Raw genomic sequence first — 18,833 nt, forward strand, 5'->3', positions numbered from 1 at the left:
AGAAGGGTCCAGACGATTTTTCACAGTTTGGTATTAATGCTGATAAAGGGAGAAGGATTTTTTGCTACAGAATAAAGAGATTTGGAATCGAGGACAGGACGTCGAATTTCATAAATTTGAAAGGGTTTCGATTTGAACCATCGCTCGAACGTGTAATTTGAGTGGAACTTTTTTATTCTAAGACCGAAAACCATTCTTAAAGCCAGTGGACTTGTGTATGCCATTGATTAAATAAAATTGGAATTTTTCATTCGAAGAGTGCGGATGTTTGTGATAGAATTTTGAGGTTAATAGTGATTCCGAAAATATCAGAACCAGAAGAGGAGGCAAAACGTGACTTTTTACAAATCGCATTTACAAAAACCTGATATTTATCAAGGATCGTTGCATTTGGCATTCAACGGCCACATTCAGCAGAAATAACAGTTTTGAAAAAAATCCTTTTTATTTTTTGCTCGGCTCATTTGGCGAAATAATTCAAAATGATTGACGCTTCATCATCGCAACTTCTCCTCTTTTATACCGCGGCGATATCATATCGAAAGTCGACGTTTCGATTTTCAACAACCATCCTCAACTCCGTTTTCTCATCTAGACGCCAATTTGGTTTGTTTCATGATGATGATGACCTAATACTTATTCTCTTTTATGGTTACCGGGATTCCACGGTTGAGCTCGATAAAGAGGCAGCCTGTATATGTGCCTCTAAAGGCTACCGACTATTTGGCTGGGAGGTAATATTCTTGTCATTACAAAAAGATTAATGATCAGTGCAAATAAAAGATGTGATGGTTGGCTGAAAATGTGCCATATGCCACAACTTCTCCCTTCCGGGATTCCCAACAAATTTCATTCTTGATAGCGCGAAGCAATAAATTCCCGCCGAACTTAATCGCGTTATAATATGCAAATATCGATATTAAATTCATACTTAACGGTGGGTATTGGAAATTAATGTTTCCGCTTACCCATCCAAATCCTTCGAAAGAGCTCAGAGGCCACTCGAAAGCAAATCTAAGGATTCCGTTCCGGTAGTTTCCATCAATGCAAATCCGATGGAGCATTATTCAGATTAATAGTCTGGTACTACATGCAGCTGGCAATCGATAAATTTTCAGCACTCCAGATAAAAGTCCCTGATAGGATTTTAAATTAAATTTCCACTTCAGGTTAATATACGTTCCATAAAAGGAGACTTAGGAAGGATGCGGATGAAATTTTAATGTTTTGCACTGGTGCTTTTCACATTTGCTGAATATAAAATGGCCAACAATTTCGAGGATAATTGAATCCGTTTTAGCAGTAATGGACTTCTTTCGTAAGCGTTTATTTAGTGATAATGTGCTTTTTGTAGAAGGTTGAATAAAAAATGAGTTTGTCTAGTCTATTCGAGAATTTCCTTATACAGGGCGTTTCATAAACATATCGACAATCTTTCAGGGATGTAGAGCTCATAAAAATAAATATTTACGTCAAGTAACGTTAGATCCGAAACCGCTTCGTTTTCAAAATACATAGTGTTTAATTTATTATTATTATTTTTTAAATATTTAAAAAACGGTTTGGGATAAGGACATGAACATAAACGTCCACAATGCGAGATAAATGTGCATGTTCTGGAGAGGGCAGAATATTTCCACCTACACCAGTGCCGTCCGTGCCATCATTCAATGAGATGTTTTTAATGAAAAAAAATGATACGCAACTGGCTTTTTTAATACAAATATATATTTTCTGATATTCAATCAATTCTTAATTAAAAACGCCTCGTAGTATTTCGCTGCTCAAACAGCCGTTTTCAAGATAAAAAATAATTTCTCATTCCTCTGCCCATCAAAAAAACTGGTATGGGTTTCCAAGAGACATTTTTGTTTTAATTCTTTAGGAGAAATTAATTTAATTTTCTTTTAGTAGAGGTACACGAGACAAAGATGTGTTAAACGTACTTCATCGCAAAATAATACTCTTCTTCCAAAGTGTGATTCTGTTAAATTCTAAGCCATTTGTACATGAAGAAACGTCGAATGCCCGTACGGACACCACTCTTCTGGATTAATGTAATCTGCATGTTCCAGAACATGCATCTATATTGCGCTACAGCATTCCTCCAATTTCATGTCCTTGTCCTAAGCCATTTTTTAAGCATGTAAAAAATTTTCAAAAAAATAAGAAATTAATTACTCTATATCTTGAAAACGAAGCAATTCCGGAACTAACTTGATTTGATTTAAATATTTGTTTTTATGAGCTCTACATTTCCTGAAAATTTTTGAATATATTTATGGAACACCCTATACATCTTGCATTGAATCCAATAATTAGCGGGCCCCTCAGCAGACTTTTGAATTCAACCTTGTTATGTGGGAGGTGTGAATATTAATCTTTAAAATAATATGAAATAGCTGTAAAGAGAAAGGAGTAGATAAATATACTTTTTCATTTTTTTTTCATGGAAGTTCGTGCATATTATGACGTTTTTGAATTCTATGTGAAATTCTGAATATATTTCATGTAACTTATTCATTTCTAAATTTAACAGTTCTCGAAAAAAATTACAAAAAATAGAAATAACGATAGATTTATTAATACTTAAAATATAACAATATAAAGTATTATAATCCAATATATTAAATGTTCAAACGGTACTCCGTCGACTTCCTGACAGTGGGCAAGCCGCAAGTCAAATTTCTCAAGAAGGTTTTTTTATCATTTGAAGAAGTATTTATTGAGCATCATGAGTAATTTTATTTTTTAGCTTTTTCATTTTGTCGGACTTATTTAGATACCATTTTTTTTTACAAGAAAAAGTCCATAGGGGTGAGGTCAGGCGATCTAGCAGACCACTCTAATTGCCATATTGCATACATTTTTTAATAGCTGTTAAATTTAGACGTGAGTATGTTACATGAAATATTTTCATAATTTCGCAACAAATTCAAAAACTCTATAATTGCATGGAATTCCATAAAAAAAATTAAGTACGTTTATCTACTACATCAGTGAACCTGTATACATGTCTGCTACGTAAAAGGATTCATAACTAAAAATAATATTTGACGTGTTCCAGCATTTTTGTACAAAAAATATTTTCTTCAATTTCTAACGAATTTATGGGGGATTTTCGGTCCTCCATGTATAATATTTACATTGTCCTGCTGTACAAAAACGGTAAAAAACCGATAAATTATCAGCTTGTTTGCCTCCTTCAATCTTTCCTCAATTATTGATGACCCAATAACAATTACTGCTAATAGGTCTACACTCTTGGATAATGTATTCACTAACTTTAATCCTAATTCACGGGAGTCTTGTCGAGACCCGCCCTTTCCGCCCACACCTACCAATTTGTGCACTTCACGGGCTGTTTGGATTCAGTGTTCGCAAACAAAAATTATATGAAACTTTTGCAACAATAGTAAATGATGTGCCATTTTTCCTAATAATGAATTTGAAAGTGATGTTTACGATTAAGGGAGTGACCAGCGTTGGGACATTTTTAACGAAGTTTTTATATATTGTTTCCATGTAGGATTTCTGCTTAGAACATTAAAAAACTATGTCACATAACGATAAAAAAATAGAATAAGAAATATCTACGACAGGTAAAGCACTGTCCACAGTATCAGAAATTTTACCTAGAGAAGAGAAAAGAATATGAAACATATATTAAAGTGTTAAAAAATGAATCTGGACGAAATCATAGAGCTTTCCAATAATAAAAGCAAAACTACCTGGAAAATAATTCTCTTCATCTTAATCCCCGTAAAAATATTAATGGCATTATCCACAAATTTACAAAGGATGACCAGACCATTTCTTAACGACAACGAATTTTTTGCCTTTCCAAAGTAGCTCAGGTTTGGTATGGATCTGCACCTGAACCTCGACTCAACTAAAACCGTGACGAACAAAACGCCTAAATAAACAAAGATTTATATATTTTTTTTTCAGTTACCTATGGAGCACCCTGTCTAATTACTGTTTTTCCCTAAAATCGACACAACTCTGCATTCTCAAAATTAGGCAATCTCGTTAAGCATCTGACTTAGAGGGGCGGAAGGATCTGGGCTATAAGTTAAATGGAGGTCTGTATACCTGCTACCTACGCTATACGTGTCACCCACAAATTTGATCCCTTACAAACGGAGTCATAATCTCCCCGAAAGCCGGTTTGAAGGAATAAATAAAGGAAGGGTTGATTATTCAATTCCATTAAAAACTGTGCGCTTCCGAAGTGTCGGATCCTCCCCGCAGCAATTTGCATCTTAAAAGCATTTCCTGCGAGATTAGAAAGAATGATAAAATCTCTGGGGGCTCTTTGATTATTTTTTAATGACTCAATCAGGTATAGCCCGGTAGAAACCTGGATATATCCAAAATTATGGATTTTACAGGTTATTAAAAGTCTTATTTAATATTTATTAGTTGAGCAATTTTTTTTTAATTTTCATAGATTTGGGACCTGAATGTCCGAAGGACATTCTTATGTTTTCTGTTCGGGTTTGGATTTTGCCAAGAAAATATTCTGGCTAGCTCTTTGATATTTTTAGAAAATTTTCAAAAATTTATTTAAAAATGTAAAATATGATTCCAAGCGATTGTTTAATATTTTCCAAATTTTTTCGATTTTTCTCAAATTTTTAATTTCGACCAAACTTTTTCAGGATTTTTATAAGTTGGCCGTAATCCGTAATGAATGTCAATGCATTGCATTAGACCTCGGCGTCTTCATTCTCTCATTTTTTAGACGTTTTCCAGACACTTCAATTTTCAGGGTCTGGAAGACGCAAATCCGCACCATCCAGACTCACATTACCATCTTCCCACAATAGTACACACTACCGCTTCGAAATCCATGTATGCGGAAAAAACCTCACCTGTATCATCATCGATTATCTTCATATTTATTTCTCTCTGAGTTTAAGAAGTGATGTCAACCGATAAATATATGAACATTCCATCATCTGGATTGTCTTATTTCCTGCAACAGTTTGCCTGCTAATTTCCTGGCCGAAAAGTTCATCCTCTGTGGTTCGAAATAGATGCTGCTATGTCCCGTATAATGAGCCGAGAAAGCAATGATTTCCCACGTTGGCTATGAGATTAATTTAGGTTGTAATCCACACCAATCCATATGAATAATTTCCGGTATGATTTTTAGACATTACTGGAATATAAATTAGTTTATCCCAAAAATGGGAGGCGCCAGAGGCCTCTTGGGGGTAGTTCCTTCTTTATATTTGTCAACAATCCACCAATACCTTCCTTGCAGCTTCTGAGAATAACAGTTCCCACATAGAGTGTCTTTCAAATGATTTAAGCAAATGTTAGCAAATTTCCTGTTGGAAAGTTAGTTTGCGTTGTGGCGGCCTTAACAAAATTGCATTACCTGAAATATAATTTAATTTAATCTCATCCGAGTAGAACTTCAATGTAGTGTCTGAACTGACTAATTTTGGTATTTAAACGATAAAGAGCGTAGCTTTGAGATGAAATTCAATCCGGCAAATGAGATTAAGGGTAATAGGGGTTTAGAGGAATTTGGTTCTCACTTAGTCGATAAGTGCAGCTTTGAAACAAAATTTAAAAATCCCTTCTGCAGAGACATCTATTTAACCACTAAAATCACAGCACTGAAACGGCTCTCATGCACGTTCTAGCGCCAAAAAATCCTTAAATTTTCCAAACAGTTTACTTTGGAGCTTATAGCATTGTCCGATCCTTTTGCCAGTTTCTCGGCAAGAGCTTTTATAGATTATAGAAACTCCCTTTCCCAGCTTTCACTAGCGTCTTATTTCGTCTTTAATGGTTACTTTTATCTCTTATACAAAAGGCATTTTCCAACAGGAGTGCTCGCTATTCCCTGTAACAAGCTTTTATACTTTGTCAGATCATGTTTAATTACCTATCCAGAAATTTTACACGAGAATGAGAAGGATTTATTAAAGTAGTTCAGACATGCAATCCTTATCAATATTTCAAAGGTGAAGTTTTCACGAAAGCTACATTTTTTTCCAAGCTTTAGCTGCACACTATTCCGTTTTTAGCTCCATACAATGTTGCAAAATGGATGCATTAACAACTTCGTAATCAGAGCTCATTAGTGGTAATTTCATTACCTCATTATGTTGCATAAGTATCTGTAGGGCAAATCTTGGCGAACTAGCTATTAATTTTAGCCATAACATACAAAAGGATGTTGCTAACAATCTGACATGATCTTTTGTGAATTATCATTTTTTTTTTCTATACATACTCAGCCATTGTATTAAATATCTCCCTCTCGAAGAATTTCAAACAAGTAATATATCATTTGCAATTCGCCATCAAAATTGCTGAGTGTCTCTTTAAACAATGGCAGGTACATTCCATCCAACTCAGCAACTTGAGTTGTAAAAAAATCTCCAAAAACACACCCGGTCTGGTGTGGTGGCGGCCGCCTAATAGGGGATTCACCGAAGCACCTACTCACTAAAAGCCTCAGGGTGAAGCAACCTTCTGTGACTCCCTGTGTGAAACTGTCCCTGAGCCATATAACCTCAGGGTTAGGCAGATCTGCCCTTCTGAATGCTCACACAGGTATTTAGAGTTTTTCATTACTTGATTGTTTATTATTCCCTATATGGAAAAATTCTCTTTGATTAAACCATGTAAATACGATCCAATTTATATCAACGGCAAAAATTCAACCCTATAGGCAATAAATGGGAAAAAGCAGTGACAATTATTAATGCGGCACAAATGGGGGCAGCATTGGGCTCAGAGAAGTGTTTACTCTTTCAGATTAATTGGTCGGTAATTCGGGCCTGACCGAAATCGCCATTTTTGCGATTGGAATCAATCGTCCATCCCCTGGTGATATATTATCCGTTATCCGAATCGGAGAGCGAAAAAAATTGGATCGCTGCGAATCAGTATCATCGTTCCAACTATCGAAAATTGCACGGGAGATGGGATTTGGCTATTCAGAAAATTTAATTATGAATGCTCCACAAATTGGAAATTTCGTGCAAAAGTTGGAAACTTGCAGCAGGAATGTGAGAGCTTCACGATTTCTAGGTAAAACAAAAATAACGCAAATGATTAACGAATGTTAACTCAAATGGATTAATCTAGATTGAGTACCATATACAAGGTATCGCAAAATATTGATCGCATAACTTCATAATATCCGCAAGACTAACGCTCATCCGAAATTTAAACTTAATATCTCATAAACTCCAGAAGTAGTTTGCGGTGAAATGGATTAAAATCTATTTTTAAGGCTGAACCTCCCAATCTCGGTAATGAAACACTTGCAATCTTGTATTTATAAGAATGTTTTCCTTATTTGTTTATGTAGAAACTTCCCAGTAATTGCTTGAACATTTGTAAGTGAAAAGGTATCCCAGCTAACGTTTGGTAAATCATACGCTCTTGAATTATGAGTTCGCCGAAATTTGATACCTGTACGAGGTGTCCTGTTCTCATGTCTATACTACAGGGATACGAGGACTGTCTTTTATGTTTTACCTAGAGGGGCGTAGATGGCGGCACAATTTAAATGGAAATCGTCCTCCATCAAGACAATGCAAGGTCGCACGCAGCTCGCAAGACAGTGGGACTTCTAGTGTAACACCCTCCGTACTGGCCTGACCTAAGTCCCAACAATTTCTTTACTTTTCATAAAATCGAGAATGGACTGGATGATTAAATATTGCTTCTAGAAACGGTTCCAGCGCATGCAAAAGTGCATTGATTTTTGTGGAGAATACTTCGAAAAACAATTAAGTCTTTAAAAGCTGCCTACAGCTTTATTCCAGCTCTATGTGTAAAAGTAAAAAGACAGCCCTTGCACTATGTATACTATTAAGCATCGTTATCGTGATTGGACCGATGAGCTGTGTGCTTGCAAAAAAGGGTATATTGTTATTTAAAGTTATAATGTTATTTAAAAAAAAGAACACCGAATTGTTGTTATCATACTTCCAATGACTCATACCTCTCTGTGTTTATTTTCGTAGTAATATCGATTTTTAGATGATTCAGCCCAATGGTAGCGTGGCAAGAAACAAGATGTTCGTAATTCAAACCTATTAATGCGCATAATCGGGTGTTTCTTGTCTTTGGAGATTCTCTCTTATCTTCCCAGAAAATACTCGGAAAATCATACAGTCTTTGAAAAACTATCTACTCTTTTATTCCAGCCCTACATAGTCAGTCATGTAAGTATTCAAACGGTATTAAGTTTTTGAAGTAAAATTCTTTATTATTCTCATATATCATAAACAAATAAGATATGCTATATTTTATGAAAGCACATTAGTTTTTATTAAATTAGATAAAAATAAAATTAAAAATAATTAGACACAACCAATATGAATTATAATGTTTCTACACAAATCATAAAATGTAAACCACAAAAGTATTCGAACATAAAAGTAATTAAATTTTCGGAGTTTTAATATTTGGTCGGGCCCCTTTTGCCTCGATTACTGCTTGTCGACTTCGTAGCATGGAACTTACTAAATTTTGTGCTACTTGGGCATCACCCTCAATACAAATCTGCCAAATAACTTGGAATGCCTCTAAACCGTCGTATAACTTGAAAAAAACATATAATAACAAAAAGAAAAGAGTTAAACTTAAAAATTAAAAAAATGTATTGGCTGCTGACCTACAAATCCCAACTCAGCCTGAAAAACAGAATTTTATTATACACATAAAGCTTTCATCAAACCAGTTTGAACTTACGGAATTCAATTGTGAGGTAGTGTCAGCAGATCTAACATAGAGATACTTCACCAATTCCAATCGAAAACACTAAGACTCATCTCCTAGAATCCATGGTTTGTAAACAACAAAACCATACACCATAAATCTCAACATCCCTTGAGTTCAGGACGAAATACTTAGATTTTCACTTAAACATAAGGATCGAATCAAAATCATTCTAATATCTCAACGAGCAACTTGCTCAGAGAACCAGCAATTAGGAGACTGAAACTAAACGATTTTCCATTAAGATTAGCCTGACTGTAACGGAGGGTGCGGGGTAGGTGTGTATATTGTATATATATTCTGTATACTGTAATGTAAGGGTAGCCGCCTGATTACGCATTAGAACTCATAATGTTGAGTTTTAGACAAGATTTTTTAAATCGACAGATATGTTATAATTAGCAAATTTACTTATTGTAATATATATTGTGGCAGATTGTAAATAGTAGTTAAATAAAAACCAAGGTAGCAGTACCGTAAACGGTTTTCGCTCCGATCGTTCTGATTTTTTAATATGTTATTCTAAAAGTCATTTTGAACAATTTTTCTAAAGGGACAAGGGCGCGCAAATGCCTCTTTCACACTTTTTTTTAGATTAAACATTATTCCAAATCCAACTGTCTTACGGGATCGTAGAGCGAATAGGGGTGCTGGGTGGGGTAAACTGCTTCACTATAGGTATGTAATATTTTTTTGTTGCTTTAAAGATCTGAAACGTTGTTGATAATTACCTCACTCAGCACTCTAATTCACTCCATGAATCCCGAAAGACACTTCGCTTAATCGACTAAAATACTAGCGTGGCCCCTGCGCAAGAAAGATACACAAAAATTTTACAATTTTATTTTAATTGCAATCGCAATTGAAAAAAATATAAATTCTGATCAAAATAAGTAAATGAAAAACATATTGCTTGATAAGAATTGAAACTAAATGAAATAAATTTCCTGTACTGAGGTGATCCGAACTAACCTGAACTAACCTGAACTAAATGAAATAAATTTCCTTACTGAGGTGGATGTAACTTTTCAATTTCAATAGAGAAATAATGAATGAAAAATGGAAATGTGTTACCTTACCTTACCTCACCTTACCTTATCTTACCTTACCTTACCCCACCCAGCACCCCTATTCGCTCCACGATCCCGCAAGACAGTTGGATTTGGAAAAATGTTCAACCTAAAAAAAAGTGTGAAAGAAGCATTTGCGCGCCCTTGTCCCTTTAGAAAAATTGTTCAAAATGACCTTTAGAATAACATATTAAAAAATCAGAACGATCGGAGCGAAAACCGTTTACGGTATAATTACCAAAACCAAACAAAAAACTTGAGCAAAAAAATTATTTCAGGACTCTAAGATATATTGAGCTAATCCGTCCTTGGAGGACATCGGGTAGGTTCTTAGTCTATTTTCGACTTCATCCCACAAACCTTCGATGGGATTTATATTTGGACTTTGTGGTCGAGTTGGTAATAAGTGAGGGTTATCACAACTCAACCAAGTTTTCACTACATGGACTATATGTTTTGCATCATCGTTCTGTTGGAACCAATAATCTCTTGGCAATTCCAATTTCTTTGTATCTTCTTTTAAATTATTTTTTAATATTTGGAAATATTTTACTTCGTCGATAATTCCGTCTAGGAAGACAAGGTTTTGAACCCCACTTGCCACCATACGTACATCCCTGCATCATCACTGAGCCACCCCCATGTTTAACAGTTACACGTAAGTTTCTAGGATCCAGTTCTATATTCTTTTTTTTTCACAGTTTTTGGTGTCTATCACTGCCAAAAATATTATATTAGGTGATTACCTATGACTCCGCGTTTTTTTACGCATTTTCAACTGCTTGAAACTGTATAAATTTATTAACAATGTTTATTAAAAATAATTTCTATCGTTAATGACAACATTTTCGCAGAGATTAGGCAGTTTATGGATTCCATCGTAAAAAAAATTCGTCGGTTTTGAAGCGATCCATTCATCAAGCCATTCTTGGACTTCTTGGCGATTCTGGAAGCGCTGCTCTGCCAAACCGTGAGCCATTGACCGGAAAAGGTGATAATCCGACAGGGCGATATCTGGCGAGTATGGCGGGCGCGGCAAGACTTCCCATTTGAAATCCTTCAAGGTGTTCTTGACTGGTTGAGCGACATGAGGCCTTGCGTTGTCATGAAGCAGTATGACTTTGTCGTGTCGATCCGCCCATTCTGGCCTCTTTACTGCGAGTTGATTACGCAACTGCACTAGTCGTTGGACGTAATGATTGGCAGTGACTGTTTCGCCAGATTGGAGAAGCTCGTAATACAGTATGCTGCGCTGGTCCCACCAAATGCAGAGCAATACCTTCTTCCCGTGGATATTTGGCTTTGCGGTCGAAGTTGTTGGCTCACCCGGGCTCACCCATGATTTTTTCCTCTTTGGATAGTCGAAGTAAAGCCATTTTTCATCTCCGGTCACGATACAATGTAGAAAAGACTTTCTTTGAAAACGTTCAAGCAAGATCTCACACGTCGTTTTTCGTTGCTCTTTGTTCCTTTCCGTCAATTCATAAGGCATCCATTTTCCTTCCTTTTGAATTTTTCCCATAACGTGAAGACGAACTGAAAGCGTTTTCTGCGTGACGTTAAGGGAAGATGCGAGCTGTTCTTGCGTTTGCGCGGCGTCTTCGTCCAACAAAGCCTGCAGTTCTTCGTCTTCAAATTTTTTCGATGGCTTACCATGCTCCTTGTCGTTGAGGTCGAAATTACCTGATTTGAAGCGCTGAAACCATTGTTGGCAAGTTCTTATAGATGCAGCATCATTGCCATAACCCTCAACGAACATTTGGTGAGCGCCAGTGGCGTTTTTCTTAAGATGGAAAAGGAAGAGCAAAGCTTCCCGCAAATGATGTTTATTCGGCACAAAATAGGACATATTTAAACCTTAATTAAAAAGTTTTAAAAGGTCATATAGCAATTATCATATATAAATAGAAAGCTGGTAATACGGAGCAAAAAATGAAATAAAATTCCTTAAATAAAAAAATATTTTTTCAAAGAAAATAGAACTAGAAATAAAAACGCGGAGTCATAGGTATACACCTAATACTTGCTTTCATGTGAGAAAAGTACTTTATCCCAAAATGTATTATCTTTAATCATATATTGTTTTGCAAAGTTGACACGTTTTTTTCGGTTTTTCTAGCTGATATAAAACTTCTTTCTAGGAACTCGTCGATACGTGTCGTTACGTTTTAACAAACGTCTACATAAATCAAGAAGTACTTCTTTTCCAAATTGGATTAAAATATATTCCGCTAATTTTGGTGCAGAAATAAAAGGATTTTTTACATTTTTACGTAAAACCATAGATTCTTCACCTTTTGCCAATTTCTTTGATTTTCCTGATCGACGTTTATTGATAATATTTCCCTGAGTTCTATTTTTTTTTTAAGATATTCGAGATTGTGGATTTACCTCTATTTCATAAACGAGCAATATCTCCATGTTTTTTACCTTCGTTGTGCCTTTTTAGTATTAATTCTCGTTCGGGCACTGTTCTTTCATTTCTTTTCTTTGCCATTTTTTTAAACAATAATCTACGGTGGCAAATGACATTTAGCTATTAACTTTACAACGTTAACTGACAAATGTTTGTACATTTTGTTTAAAAAATTATTTCCAATTCGCATTTTTTTTCCTTTTTGAAACGTTCGAGTACTTTTGTGGGTCAATATAAGGAATATTTCAAATACCTTTTAAACAGGACAGTATTTGTTATTTTCTTTTAATAACTACTTATCTATGTAGATATTCGTCTTGATAATATAGTCTAATGTACTATATGTTAAGTAAACAGCAATATTACATTCTTATTTGTTTCGTTCGAATACTTTCGTGACTGACTGTATATGCAAGATTTAAGACAGATTTCGTATTAGTTACCAAAAGCAGAGTTATAGTGAAATCAGCCTTTAAAAGTGTCCAATGATTTTCTGGTTTTACGCGATTTTGAAAATAATCAAAATCGGTCAAATCTTGACCTACCCTTTTTGGCTGGCCCTTCTGAAGACAGATTTCTTTGTCCACTGCATTGGGATCCTCTAAAAGGAATCAAGCGAGGTGTAGAAATTCGCACGAAGTCGCTACACGTACTAACTTTAATTTAGATATTAACTTGGAAAAAAGTTGGAGAAACTTAAATAAAAACTCGCAAAATCTGAAGATTTCCAGATTGGAATATTTAACGAACTCATTTTGCGCAATACGTGCCGTTCGTGGGGTAAGTAATAACTTGAAACTGAAAACTTGGGAAAGTTTGAGGCGTTCCAATTCCAGAGGCTGTTTCCAGTTCGACAGGAGGCGATAGTCTCAACACCACTTATCTATTAATGCCGTTGCACGTTCTTCCAGGAAATTTTATGACGAGGGGAATTTTAAAAATTAGCACTTAGTTTGAAAAAGCTTATCAATTTAGTGTTCTTTTTTTTCCAGAGTAAGCAAGGCTCAGAGTGCTTCTAATGCAAATTAATTAGCGCGGAGGAGACCATTAGAAATAGTTTAATTAAATGCTTTATTTCACGGAACAATGCATAATTCACAGCTGTGCTTATGCGAACGGCATCCTACATAGCCTAAAAAATAGATTTCCCTCATATCACCCATTTTGTAATTCTCACCGTATTGGAAATATTAAGAGCAAAGGCGTTCATGAACGATTTCCGGAATACAGGGCGTTTCATAAACATACCGACAAACTTTCAGGGGATGTGCAGCTCACAAAAACAAATATTTAGATCGAATAAAGTTAGATTCGAAATCGCTTCTTTTCGAAGATGTAAAGTGTTCATTTTCTAGTTTTTTTCATGTTTCTTAAATATTTCGAAAACTGTTTGGGATGAGGACATGAAATTAAAGACACGCTATGGCGATATAAATGTGCATGTTCTGGAGTAAATAGAATATTTCCAGCTACGCTAGTGACATCTGTGTGACCATGGAACTTTTCTACATGTGTGAAGGACACTGAGATTTAACTGAACCATTCTTTGCAATAAGAGTATTATTTTGTGATAGGGTACATATCTTTCACTCATGTTGAACGAAAATTAAATTAATTTCTACTAAAGAATATTAAATATTGTACTTGAAAACCTATACCGGTTTTTCGATTGGCATTTATTTGGTAAAAATTGATGGAACATTAAGAAAATATATTCGTATATTATAAAAAGTCAGTGGCGTATCATTTTTTTTTGTATTAAAAATGTGTCAATTGATGATCGTATGGACTCTATTGGTGTAAGTGGAAATATTCTGCTTACTCGAGAGTATGCACTTTTATCCCACCATAGTGGGTCCCTAATTACATGTCACTATCCCAAACCGTTCTTGAAATATTTAAAATATTAAAAAAATAAATTGAACCCTCTAATCTTGGGCACAAAGCGATTTTGGACCAAACTTTATTCGATCTAAATATTTCTTTTATGAGCTCTACATTCCCACAAAGTGCATCGGTATGCTTATGAAACGTCCTATAGATCTCTGCATCACAATTTCTATTAAATCGATACGATAGGTTACTATAAAAATAAAAACCAAGATGAATCTCGTTAATCTCTCTTGACGATCATAATAACCAATATTCAGAACAATAAAAAAATTTTCTCTTCGCAAGGTATGCCAACCACCGAATAAAATTCTGCCATAAAAGTCTTTAATCTACCGAACACTTGGCTACTTCTAGACATTCAGTTTTATTTCGCAGAGGATTTCCGCAGTATTTTATTAACGTTTCCACAGTAAAACTGCCTTGATAAACTCGATTAGTCGTTAAAAGGATTTATTTTCGGTTACGTGAAAAACCGGCAACGGTTCATGTATATATTTTTCTGGACGAACCCAGCGCTAGGCTTTTCCTAAAAATTACTATTTTCTCTTCTGCAGGCCATAAAGTGCGGCGCACTTACTTCAAAACAGGCCTATGCTACTTTAAGGTCTAGGGTCTAAAAGCAGTTTCATGAATCCACCGCTGGAGCGTGAAACACTCTATAGATCTTTTGAATGTTCCCATATTGCGAGCTATGAAGCAATCTAAGCGACAACGCTGGATGGTAGCGCCGTTGATCGCATGAAAACTTTGATGCTTTTTGTATCTCATCTCTGCTCTTTTCAACGGTTTTATCCGACGTGCAAAGGTTTTGGACTGAACGGTCGCGAAAACCGAGCTGCGTGGGTAAAACTGTCGTGTTACCTGCCGTTAAAAAAAAATCGAATCGACTTTGTCCCGTCAGTCCGTTCAGTTAACACTCGGGGTGAGGCTAAAGCCTTCGCCTCTTTTAAGCATTGTCGATGGATGATGAGGTTCTCAGCCAATTATTCCTGCAAATCTTCACCGATTTAACAAAAAATTCTTGACCGAATTTATGCAAATTTGCAATTGCTAGTCCTGTGATCAGAAACGAAATTAAATGAATACAGGTCCATGGAAAAGAAAATTATTCTTGGAAAAAAATTACATGACCTACAGTCCTCTGTATGTTCAATAGCGGTTTTGTCCGTTTTGAAGGCACCTTTCATTTATTTTTGAGGTTTATCATGCGGAATCGCTGAACACTCGAAAAAGGTGAGGCGGGCCCTTTATACGTAAAAAAGTTTTTTGTTATGCTTCGCACTGTTGCTTGAAGTCGCTTTTTCTCCTGAAGCACGAAAAAATAGTTATTGGTGCTAGTATCACGATCTTCTATTACTGTCTCATATCAATCAGTTATGGACAGTCACGTGTTTTTTGATTTGCGCGGCATTTCTTTTCATTGTTGGAGCAGAAATGCAAGGAAAATCAAAATTTGACTAAATTCTTTATAAAATCTTATATAAAGCGTACCCTGTGTGAGATTCAATATGCCGTGGTGTTTCTACCTGCTCCAGCTAAATAATAAGCAATTATTTTTAAAAAACCCGCCGCAGGTGATGAAGCGTAAACGTAAGTCGTTGATTAAGCAAGCTAACAAATTGAGAACCGCTGATGAATTTATTAAAAACATGCTTCGTGTATTTTTGACCTTCTACTCAGGGTTCCGCAAGGATTACACTTTATAATAGAGCTGCGACTGTTCGAGCCTATGAAACTTCTTAATTTCTCATTATTTACCCTGTGGAACTTCAGTGACCAGGCTCTATGAAGATAAGGGACAAAAGCATTGGTTTTCGCACGCCCACAAAGCCCTTCCGGGACGCCGTTCTCGCGAAACAAGGAAGCAGCGCCCCGGTTTCGTCTTTTGTGCCCTTTGAAGTTCGTATTGTTCTCAACGCTGTTGTGGTCGGTGCCCCAATTGATTTCATATCGGCATGAGAACAGCGATAACGACGATAAATACGAACGCTCTTTAAAACATTGAAATGGGCAATTGCCGGCTTAATAAAAGATGCAAGTAGGTAAATTGACTCCCGTTTGTCAGGCGAACAACGATTTTTTCATTAAGCCAACTTTAGGCAATTCAGCTGCTCATTAGGAGAACTAATAGAGCAAATTAGAGTTGCTGACAAAGTCAATTTGGTTTTTAATTAACGGGCACAACGAAAGGAGCGCTGCAAAGTTGGGCCCCTACAGGATTTTTTATTTTCTTGCGTTTTCCTGCTTCGTGCTCGCTTAACTAAGATGTGGCGTAGGTCGGTGGACTGCACGTTTACCAACGTTTCAATTTTTAATTTAGTTCTTCAAACGCACAGGGGAAAAAGTCGGGTACAACGTGTTATTTTCGGCCTTTAGGTCGCAACCAATTAAATTCTGAATTTTAATACGTTTCTGCCGGGAATGATTAAGTGATATTTACTTAAAGGACCCGAATTCATACTGGAAATGAAAATGGATCTAAATGGGAAACATCGGGCTGAGATTCCATTAGGAATCTTGTTTTCTCGGTTTCTTTTTCATTTCAAAGGGCGACACGTGGCCGACTTCGATAATGTTCAAAAAGCAGCGGTTGAGCTCCAGACTAAGAAAGATTGGTGAATGTAAGCAGTGTTCAATAATTTCGGATCCAATTAAAAATATTGAACTTGCACCCTTGTTGAACGATTTCAGTTTAGAGTCAGCTTAAACTTTCAATTTGGCGATTTTTTTCATATAATTTGAAGCAGCGCTCAAAGGAAACTCAGGTGTGTTTGGTACACTATTGCTCATATGTAGAGCAACTTTTTGAATTATTTTTTTTAAGAGCATGAATTCGACATAATCTATTGCATTAATTATTAATTAAAATTAAATATATCGATGTTAAGGTATATTTGTTAAATGTTTTAAACTGCAAAAAATATATACGGGGTGTCCCACAAATGTTTCATTATATTTCAGTGGGTAATAGTACATTAAAAAATAATATGACTCCCTATATAAACCATATTCCAATAATGCTTCATTAAGAAGATACAGGGTGTTAAACTTAAAACACACCTGGAATATTTCAACTTATCAGAGTATCAATGAACAGGCGAGTTCAATTATGTATTGAACAAAATGGCCGCTAATTTGAACAATTTCTATAATGTTATAGCAAATTAATAATATTTAAAACAAACTTAATATTATTAAAATCATTTAGAGAATATCGTGCATATAGACGGTATTCAATTTTTTACTGGCAAACGATACGTCGGATGAAAAAGAGTCAAGTGAGCATTTTTCTTCTAAATGAAATTAAACTTCTAAAAATAATTTTTATTTTGATAAAAAGCAGTGGCGCACCATGTTTTTCTTTAAAAATGTGCTGAGAGGTGTCCGTACGCACGTCACTGGTGAAACGAAAAATAGCCCTTTTGCATAAATAAATGCGTCTACATTAACTCTCAAAACATGCCAAATTTCACTTACATATCTCAAACGGTTTTGAATATATCAATAAAAGTTAGATTTTTTAAGTAAAGTTTAACACCCTGTATCTTCTTAATGAAGCATTATTGGAATATGGTTTATATAGGGAGTCATATTATTTTTCAATGTACTATTACCCACTGAAATATAATGAAACACTTGTGGGACACCCTGTATATATTTTAGAAGATATAAGTCAAATGTAGAGCAACTAAAACATTTCTTCTTATTTTTCCTTACACTTAAATCTTTTATTCAGTATCTAGTAACATATCCCTTATTTTTAATTACCTCCCAATATCTATTATTTATATATATTCATAATTTTTCAGTATAATCTTCAGATATTGAGTTCCAAGTATTTTGGACTCCTTTGAACAAATTGGCTATATTTGTTTTTTTTTCTCCATGAATCCCTGTCATTTTTGTTCCAATGGTTTTCTGAGGGGATCAGATCGGGACTTTGAGCCGGCCAGATCATCACATTAACATTATGAACGGCTAAACATTCTTCAATTAATTTGAAGGTATACTTCAGGTCGTTGTCATGTTGAAAGGTCCACCGAAAGCTCATATTTTTTTCTATCCAGATAAAATTGTGATTTTCCAGAATATTTTTATGAACATTTCAATCAACAATATCATTAATTTTTACTGCTAGACCCATGTTGAGCTCTTCAAAACATCCCCGAATTATAATACCACCATCTGCATGTTTACCGTCAATTTAGTATATTTCAGATTAAACCATCCATTACTTAGTCTTCTGACCCAACAAATTCCGTCTAATTTGAGCAGTCCAAATCGACTTCCATCTGAGAAAAAGACAGTTTTCCATTTTTCATATGACCAGTTCACATGCTCTTTCGCAAACCGCAATCTAGCCTTTCTATTTTTCAATGAGATGAAAGGCATCTTTGCCGATTTTTCCCCATATACACCATCACTTCTTAATCTTCGTTTTATGGTACTCACTGAGAGTGAAACACATAACTTTGATTGTACGCGACTTACCCTCTTGAATGGGTCCTAAATGGATAACTTTTGTTCATCGCATTATCAGTGTTTCATTTTCGGCCACGCTTCGGAAGTTCATCTAGAGTTCCTTTATTTTTAAAGTTAGAAATCACCCTTGATATTATTGATTTATTTCAATTTGAAATTTTACAATTTTACACTGCTTTTCACTATTTTCAAATTTTTCTAAGTTTTTTTCT

At 35.3% G+C, this 18,833-nt stretch overlaps 2 protein-coding genes and 1 long non-coding RNA gene across 13 annotated transcripts in view; 1 reads left to right on the top strand and 2 right to left on the bottom strand.

Moving 5' to 3' along the window:
- LOC136340431 (uncharacterized) overlaps positions 1 to 18,833 on the bottom strand; it is a 159,180-nt gene that overhangs the window by 138,831 nt on the left and 1,516 nt on the right. The gene's annotated exons all lie outside the window — the stretch shown is intronic.
- The window catches only part of LOC136340372 (5-hydroxytryptamine receptor 1-like), a 145,439-nt gene that overhangs the window by 116,319 nt on the left and 10,287 nt on the right, over positions 1 to 18,833 (top strand). The window lies entirely within an intron of this gene.
- Positions 8,383 to 8,878, bottom strand: LOC136340446 (uncharacterized). Its single transcript, XR_010732305.1, has 3 exons — positions 8,734 to 8,878; positions 8,657 to 8,675; positions 8,383 to 8,583 (listed from the first exon to the last, which is right to left on the bottom strand). It is a non-coding gene; the product is annotated as an uncharacterized lncRNA (long non-coding RNA).

This window comes from Euwallacea fornicatus, chromosome 1 (assembly GCF_040115645.1).
Source record: "Euwallacea fornicatus isolate EFF26 chromosome 1, ASM4011564v1, whole genome shotgun sequence".
Lineage (NCBI taxonomy): Eukaryota > Metazoa > Arthropoda > Insecta > Coleoptera > Curculionidae > Euwallacea > Euwallacea fornicatus.